Source organism: Ovis aries, chromosome 2 (genome assembly GCF_016772045.2).
Source record: "Ovis aries strain OAR_USU_Benz2616 breed Rambouillet chromosome 2, ARS-UI_Ramb_v3.0, whole genome shotgun sequence".
NCBI lineage: Eukaryota > Metazoa > Chordata > Mammalia > Artiodactyla > Bovidae > Ovis > Ovis aries.
In genome coordinates this window covers 88,480,760-88,489,682 of record NC_056055.1, presented here as the reverse complement: position 1 = coordinate 88,489,682, position 8,923 = coordinate 88,480,760, and positions in this window count along the sequence as shown.

Sequence of the window (8,923 nt, the reverse complement as noted above, 5' to 3'; positions counted from 1 at the left end):
TCAGATGTTAAAGAATCAGCCTGCAATGCAGGAGACATGTGTTCAGTCCCTGTGTCAGGAAGATCTCCTGGAGAAGGGAATGGCTACCCACTCAAGTATGCTTGCCTGGAGAATTCCATGGACAGAGAAGCCTGGCAGGCTATAGTCCATGGAGTTGCCAAAAGTTGGACTCTACTGAGCTACCAACACACAAGCAATCAAGCAGGGATAAATATACAATCCACCTGATCCTTCCCCCAGCTGTGTTCTCTTCCCATATTATGCACTCTAACCTAACTCCTAACTACCAGCCTATCTACTTATATATTTATATTATTATCTTCTCTCGATGGCTCAGTGGTAAAGAGTCCACTTGCAATGCAGGAAACGGAGGAGGTGCAGCTTTGATCCCTGGGTCAGGAAGATCCACTGGAGAAGGGAATGGCAGCCCACTCCAGTATTCTTTCCTGGAAAACTCTGTGGATGGAAGAGCCTAGCGGGCTACAGTCCAAAGGGTCACAAAGAGTTGGGCAGGACTGAGCAACTGGTCACATATACTTTGCTCATTGATCACACACAACTAACCTGTTTACTGTAATCTTGGTTCCAGTTACTGCTTTTGGTCCCCTTAATAATGATAATAGCTAACATCTAACCTGACTTTTCACTCTTGTGATATGCTTTGCTAAGCACTTCCTAAAGATCATCTCAAAGGATCCTACGCAATAGGTAATCCCATAATCCTAGATAAGGCAGATATTGTTCTGAACTTCAGTCTTCCTTGATAGACTCTTGCTGAACATGACCCCCTCCCAAGCTCTCGTGCCATGAACTAGAATTACATAAGAAAGGAGATGAACAGCAATCCCCTAAGAAACAAAGGCTCCCTACGTGATCTTCCTGGTTGTTCCACATGGAGACTGGAATTAGAAATTAAAAAACAAAAAGAGTCCTAGGTTTTAAGAGAAAGTAGATAGACAGGATAATAGCCTGGAAATTTACTGTGAAGAAACACTTTTAAGGAGAGAGAAAACTTTGCTTGAAAAAAATGGCAAGGCAGTAAGTGAGATCAAACAGCAAATTAGATTCTCTGAGGATGGGAGATGAGTAGCTTGTGAATTCTTTTTTTCTTTCTAAAGGTTGTCTAAGCTTGGTTATAATTCTCTGGGTGTTCTATCTTCCCTTTACCATTCCCCCTTGATTACCATGCAGTACTTGCTCAAGCTGTAACCAAGTAAACCCTGAACAGCATTCTCAGCAGGGAAAATGTTTTCTGTCCCAGCGGACATATGGCTTCAAGACAAAGATGGGCTCAATTTGCATTCTGTTGACAACCAATTTCAAGTGCCCATGAAAAAGCCTTTGGTGCTACCAGTCTGGGCAAAGGTTTGACTTTGTTCACCTAAGTACTTCCTTGCTCTGTGGCTTACAGTCTCCAGATGCAATGGAGAAATCTGCTGGGTCAGCCTGTTCCTTTCCTTTCCTTTCTTCTCTTTTTCCAAAGCAATTAGCAGATACCAACAAGCCTCTCAATAAGTGATAAGACACTTCCTGGCCACTCCACGGAGTGGGCACTTGCCTTTCCTCCTCCTTTAGGTCACTCATCCTCAGTGACTTGGCTCTAAAAATGGCTGTGAGTTAACACCATGAAAGATGCCTTACAGATAAAACAAAAGAGAAAATATTGCCCTTGCCAGAATTCTTCTCAGGAAAGGAGAGCTGTCAGTGTTGGGAAAGATTTGATAAGATGACAGCTGGGAGCCTGTCTAGCCTGGGTTAAGAAGATCTGTTGCTTGCTAAGCTGCAGACCCTTTGTACAAGCTTTTCCATATATGGAGAGCATGACTCCAAGACCTGACTACCAGGTTCGCCTATTACTCACTGCCTGTGACCTCAGTCAAGTTTTTAACCTCTTACACCTTGATGTCCTCACCTATACAATTAGACATAATGATGATAGCTCCATCCTAGGGCTGTTGGGAGGATAAAATAAACATGTATATAAAGTAAGCAGAACAGTGTTGGCGGATAAGAGTAGCATGTAAGTGTTCCCTGTTTATGTCTTACTTAACCTTGTTAATCCTCATCCTTCCTCCCTTTGAATTTCAGCTTATGTGTCACTTTTTAAGGGAAATTTCTCCACCTCACTTTGCTATATGTCCTCAGAGAAATCTGTTCTTCTTTCACAATCATAGGTTTATAAATGTAATCACTTGGTGTGTGTGTCTGTCTTCTCCACTGGGCTGTGACCTTCCTTTAATCATTGTATACCCAGTGACTGGATCAGACTCTAGCACATAGTAGATGCTCAATAAATTTTTGCCAAATGCGTGAGTGTGTGACCCCCACACAGACACATTTAGAGCAACTAAATCAGTAAGTCTGTGTCCAATTCAACAAAAATATACTGAGCACTCACTCTGTACCAAACCTTGTGCTATTAGCCAATCATGAGGCAGAGATAGAAAAGATGGTTCTTGATCTCAAGAAGCCCTAGTCAGAGGTCAACAGCCAGCTCAGTTCAGTTTAGTTCAGTTGAGTCACTCAGTCATGTCCGGCTCTTTGCAACCCCATGAATCGCAGCATGCCAGGCCTCCCTGTCCATCACCAACTCCCGGAGTTCACTCAGACTCACATCCATCGAGTCAGTGATACCATCCAGCCATCTCATCCTCTGTCGTCCCCTTCTCCTCCTGCCCCCAATCCCTCCCAGCATCAGAGTCTTTTCCAATGAGTCAACACTTCGCATGAGGTGGCCAAAGTACTGGAGTTTCAGCTTTAGCATCATTCCTTCCAAAGAAATCCCAGGGCTAATCTCCTTTAGAATGGACTGGTTGGATCTCCTTGCAGTCCAAGGGACTCTCAAGAGTCTTCTCCAACAACACAGTTCAAAAGCATCAATTCTTTGGCGCTCAGCCTTCTTCACAGTCCAACTCTCACATCCATACATGACTACTGGAAAAACCATATCCTTGACTAGACGGACCTTAGTCGGCAAAGTAATGTCTCTGCTTTTGAATATGCTCTCTAGGTTGGTCATAACTTTTCTTCCAAGCAGTGAGCATCTTTTAATTTCATGGCTGCAATCACCATCTGCAGTGATTATGGAGCCCAAAAAAATAAAGTCTGACACTGTTTCCGCTGTTTTCCCATCTATTTCCCATGAAGTGATGAGACCGGATGCCATGATCTGTGTTTTCTGAAGCATCAGACAAATCATAGCACAGCAAGATGAAGCTTACATCAGCCATGTGCAAGTCTAACAATGACCAGTTTATGAGTTCCTGTGGTGATTTTGGCTTCACTAGAGATTATAGAAGCCCAATGAATTAGTAGTAGCTGTATGCATGGTGGCATCAAGACAGACAAGTAAATAAAATAGGGTAATCAGAAGAGTTCTGATTGTGCAGTAGAAAAGAATCATTTGTATTTCTTTGGCACTTTGTCCAGTCCTACCTGGAAGAAGCAGTATGTCCTCCAGGCCTCAATCCTCAAGGCTTAGGCCACTTTGGTTTCCATTGTCCCTTCAGGGACCTTAGTTCTAGGGATTATAGTATTTAACTATAGACTCTGAAAGTTCTCTCTAGCATTTCTTCCAGAAGACTCAAATGTCCTTATACAAGTGGAACCCCTGTTGCCTTTTCAATATCCCAGAGCTCCACAGGAAGTAAACTTAATTCAGATTTTTCTTGGGACACTCTCCCCCTTCCATTTTTATAGGAGTATAGTTGATTTACAAGGTGTTAGTTTCAGGTGTATAGTAAAGTGACTCAGTTATACGTATACATACAACCACTCTTTTTCAGATTCTTTTCCCTTATAGGCCATTACAGAGCACTGAGTAGAGTTCCCTGTGTTATACACAGCAGGTTCTTGTTAGTTATCTATTTTATATAAAGTAGTATGTAAATGTCAGTTGGGCTTCCCAGGTGGTGTCAGTGGTAAAGAATCTGCCTCCCAATGCAAGAAACACAAGAGATGCTGGTTCAAACCCTGGGTCAGGAAGATCCCCTGGAGGAAGGCATGGCAGTCCATTCCAGTATTCTTGCCTGGAGAATCCGATGGACAGAGGAGTCTGGCGGGCTACAGTCCACAGGGTCAGAAAGAGTCGAACACGCCTGAAGCGACGGCACGCGTGCATGCGGCGCATATGTCAGTCTCTTAGGACACTCTTTAAATGAAACTGTCCTTGTCCTTTCCCCAGCACCAGGAGTTTCCACCTTCTTGTTGCTGTTTACTATATAAATACACTTGGAGGCTGCCTTCTAGAAAGTGCTGGACTCATGGTAGGTTGGAGATGTCTAGAGCTGTGCCCTCTTGACCCTAGCCAATCCTGCCACAGTCTTCCCACCAGGGACAATGCACCTCTCGGCACCACACTCACCAGGCCAGGAAGCTTGAAACAAATGCCTACAACAACAGGCTCTCCACTCTAAGTGCCAGACTCCCCTCCTTTGTCTCATCATTGTTCTCAGAACTGCCGTGTCCGAAGTGCAGTCTGGCACCTGAGGGGGGTTGGTGGGGGTGCACGGTTAGTCTCGGCAGACAGCCTACCTGTCAAGGGCTTCTGGGATTAGAAGTGCCCATTGCCAACACACCCTCTGCAAGAACTTGACGCGTGGGCATCCAGCCAAGAGGCAGAGCTCAAAGCCCTTCTGTGCATGTGCTTCTCAGACCCCCAACTGGCTACTTAGCCGTTTGGCCAGATCCCAACTCTTCCAGCAGCGCTTTCGAGCCCCACCCCATCTTTGACTTGGCTGGATTGAGCACACCCACTATCAGATACTATCAATTTTCCTTCATATGTATGAGGTTGACTCAAAGCCGTGTGTTGGGTTGGGTCCATGTCTTTCCTCTACCCTCACTGCCCCCTCTGATTTTGATGATACAAGGCTGGTTTTGTTCTTTTGAAACAAAGACTCTGTTCTGGGTGGATGTTCCAAGTCAGAAAGCCTGGTTGTGTTTATCCCAGGCCATTGGCTGGGCATTCACATGCTTTTTGTATTTGGTAAGTGACAGTATTTGCAAAAGCTGATTGCCACAGCAGGCAGAACAGAGACAAGCCTAGCGAAAACATGTGTCGGTAACATATGCTATAGCCTTTTCTCCTTTGCTTGGAGGACTGACACTTCCTACAGGAAGAAGTAATTATTTTGCATGTGCATAGATTACACTGGAATGAAAACGAGTGGGGAGGGGTTGGTGCTCTATTCGTGAAAGAAGAAATAACTCTCTTTCCCTCTTTCTCTCTCTTTTTCACACACACCACTCAGCTCATGTGCATGTATACAGGTTAACTTGCCTGACTTTTAGACTTTACTTCTTTTAAAAAACTAAATGTTCTAAAAAGTCAAAGCCTATTATTAGCAGAGAGGCCTCTTGTAAAATAAAGAATGAAAGCACTACCTTGAGAGTGTTAAGCAAGCCTGTGCTCAAGTCCCCCAGTTGTATAGCCCACGTGACCCCCAGAAAATGACTTAACTCTTAGACGTCATCTGCCACCAGTGGACAAAAGGCTTAACTCTCAGGTTTGTTGTGAGGATTCAGTCACATAGGGTATATTTAAAGCACCTCAGGTAGGCTGTTAAGTAGTATTCCTTCCCTGGGTCAGCTTGCCAGGTGGGACACCAGCTCTCAACAGCCCTGATGGATGACTTGACTCACCTCTCCATGATCAAGTGGAAGCTGTGGGGAGCTCTGGACAATCCCAGAGAGTTCTGGAACTCCCCAACTTACTTGATGTATTTTCCTGCAGGCACAAAGGCCAAGTCTGACAGTGGAGCTTGCAGAAGCAGTCCCAAATGGAACTCAGATTCCTCTACTTGAAGCTATGCTTGCCTCGGTCATTTGGTGGAAGTTCAAAAGAACTGGGTGACGCACATTGGGATGGAGCTGGCAAGGCTCTCTTTCGTCTTGCTGTAAGCTCAGAAGTCCTGGCAACAAAACGGCCAGCATTTGATTCATTGTATTCCATCTTAACCAACCCTCTTTCCCACCCTAAACCTGGAATCATTCTACACTGTATGCATTAGCATGAGTTTCTCTGCTGCTTTTCACATTCCTCAGAGCAAAAATCGCTCTCAGACTTCTCACATATACCTGCTTTTGTTCTATTTAGCACCTTGATTTCTCTAAAATAACAACAAAAACAACAAAATGTTCCATCATTCTTGACTTAGATTCATAAGATGGCGAGTGTTGAGTAAATCTTGACTGCGTGCATGAGGATCGCTTATAGTTACAAAGGGCATACTTTGTGTTAGGGACTGTGCCAAGCACATGGCAACCCACTCCAGTATTCTTGTCTAGAGAATCCTGTGGACAGCGGAGCCTGGTGGGCTGCCATCTATGGAGTCGCACAGAGTCTGACATGACTGAAGAGGCTTAACATGCATGCATGCATTGGAGACGGAAATGGCCACCCACTCCAGTATTCTTGCCTGGAGAATCCCAGGGACAGAGGAGCCTGGTGGGCTGCCATCTATGGGGTCACACAGAGTCGGACATGACTGAAGCGACTTAGCAGTGCCAAGCACACATTTAAAGACTTTACAACACCCGTATGAGGTAGATATTCTCAACCTTATTTCACAATAGACTGCTAGAAGTGTCCAGTCACTTGCCCAGTGTCACAAAGCTGTGGAGTAGCAGCATGAGATGTGATTACAAGTCAGCACAACTTTAAGAGCCCTGCATATGATGTTGACCCAAGGCTGAGTGAATGAATGGATGGATATTAGAGCTCTAGAGAACTTTCTCAATGCCACCCTTGATCCTTGCTCTTCCTTCCCTGTAGTTCCAGCCCTGCCCCCTCTCAATACGGGAGAGATGTTTATCCTCCCTTCTGTGAGTTGGTGGCCACTGTGTCCTAGTTCTTACAGCTGCTTGCCATCGTCATCTTCTGTGCCCAGTTCCTCCGTGTGTCCAGCACTGAGCTCCAAGTTGTTTCACCAGTGAGTCACTGAAGAGTATCATCACGCCCACAAACCAGAGCCCAGGAACGGGGGTCCCACTGCCAGTTTCCACAGTGTCAGACTCCTGCCTGCCTGCTCCGCCTGCTGTAGCCAGTCACCCATAGGAACACCTTGGCTACGTGCAGCTCCTTCTGTCCCCTAGTGCTCATCTTTATACCCTCCAGACACTGGATTCTGCCCTGGACTGGACTTCCTTCCATCCTTTCACCCAATCCCTCCTCTAACTGCCCCACTCCAGCAGGCATGCCAGGTTCCAGACTCCAGCTCTGTCCTAGACTCTTGCAATTAACCAAGGCAAGCCCAGAGCAGACTCCATCTAGCCCACCCCTCGTGTGGGTCATGGACCAAAGATGTTCAGGAATTTTTGCCAGGGTCACAGAGTAAGACACACCAAACCTAGGACTCACGGGTCCAGACTGGTTCAGCATCTTTCCACCACACTCTCTCACCTCCTTCTCCCCACTCTGTCTATATTTTCCTCTTGCTTCCTATTTCTCCCTCACCCACACCTTTTTAATTTAAGTCTTAACATCTGTTCCCTCTTAGTCTATTATTCCTGTGACATTTTATATTACATTGAATTTCCATTTCCATTTAAAACTCATCCATTTTTCTTACTTAAAAAACACATTTTGAGTCTGCTTTTTAAAAAATTTATATAACTTTAAGAAAAAAATCCATTTGATTCTTTCATTCTAGCACATTTCTTGGCTTATCTTTCCTGCCTCTTTAGCAGCAGAAATTATCCTCTGCCTCGATGTAGCTTTGCTCTTCCTATTATCCGTGCCGCTACAGCATCAAGCCTGTAATCTAACAATCCATTCTTGCTTCTTTTCTGTGAAACCAGTATTTTTTAAATGTAAATGAGGAGGCTGGTGGTTTTAGCTTAATTCCTGATTTTATATTTGGGGGAAAAGCCTTCTTTTCTGGTACTTTTACTGATTCAGCTGAAGAAAGATCATAGAAGGGAGGAAGTCAGGAGAAGTAACAGCACCACGTATCAGATTGCCTCCCGCTCAGTGTTTCTGAAGTATGTACTGAATTTTTGGTCAAAGGGTCATGTGCAAAGAGCTCTGCCTTGAGAGTCAGGCTTCCTGTCTTGAGCTTTTCGCCTGTACACTTCAACCCTTAGAAGTGAAAAAAGAACATCCCTACTGGGCTATTGGGCATGGCAGCCTGAGGATGAACAATTAGAACAGTGAGTAGGATAATAAATATTTAAGGAGCACTTCCGCTGCTAGGTTTGGGGCCAAGTATGTTACATTGTTCAGCTTGTTCATCTCCCACAACCTCCTGAAGGTGGTCTCCTCATGATCTCCATTTAAAAGATGAAGAAATTGAAGCTCAGAGGTTAAGTAACTTGTCCAGGCCTCAACAGCTAGTGTGGCTGAGCTGGAATTCAATCCAGGAAGCCTAGATCCATAGCCAGCGCCCCTAGTTTTCAGAAATATTCTGAGAAGACTCGACTTTAAAATAGTTTATCATGTTCTGGAATGAAGATGAGCCCAAAGGGCCAAAACCTTTACTTTATCAAACAAGGGAGAATTATCACTTTTTTCTCTAAACTCTGCCAATTCTGATATTATCGGACCTAGCCTTTTAAAATGATAATATTGTCATCATAATCCTAAAAATAATGTTGTGAGCTAGCATTTGGTCAGGATTTCTAACCTTGACACTGTTGACATTTGGGCTGGACCATTTTGTTGTGAAGGTTGGGCTGTTCATCATGGGCTATCAAACGGGATCCTTGGTTTCTACCCACTAGAGCCTGAGAACACATCTCAGCTCTTGCTCTTCCTTTCTTTCTCTAAAGAGTCATGACAATCAAAGATGTCTCCAGGCATTGCCTAATATTTCCTGAGAGGTGAAATCAACCCTAGGTGAGAACCACTGTGTTAGACATTGCCTGAATCCTAAGCCCCTGACTTGTCTGCATGGGACCAGTGCTTTATTCATTCGTGCCCAAG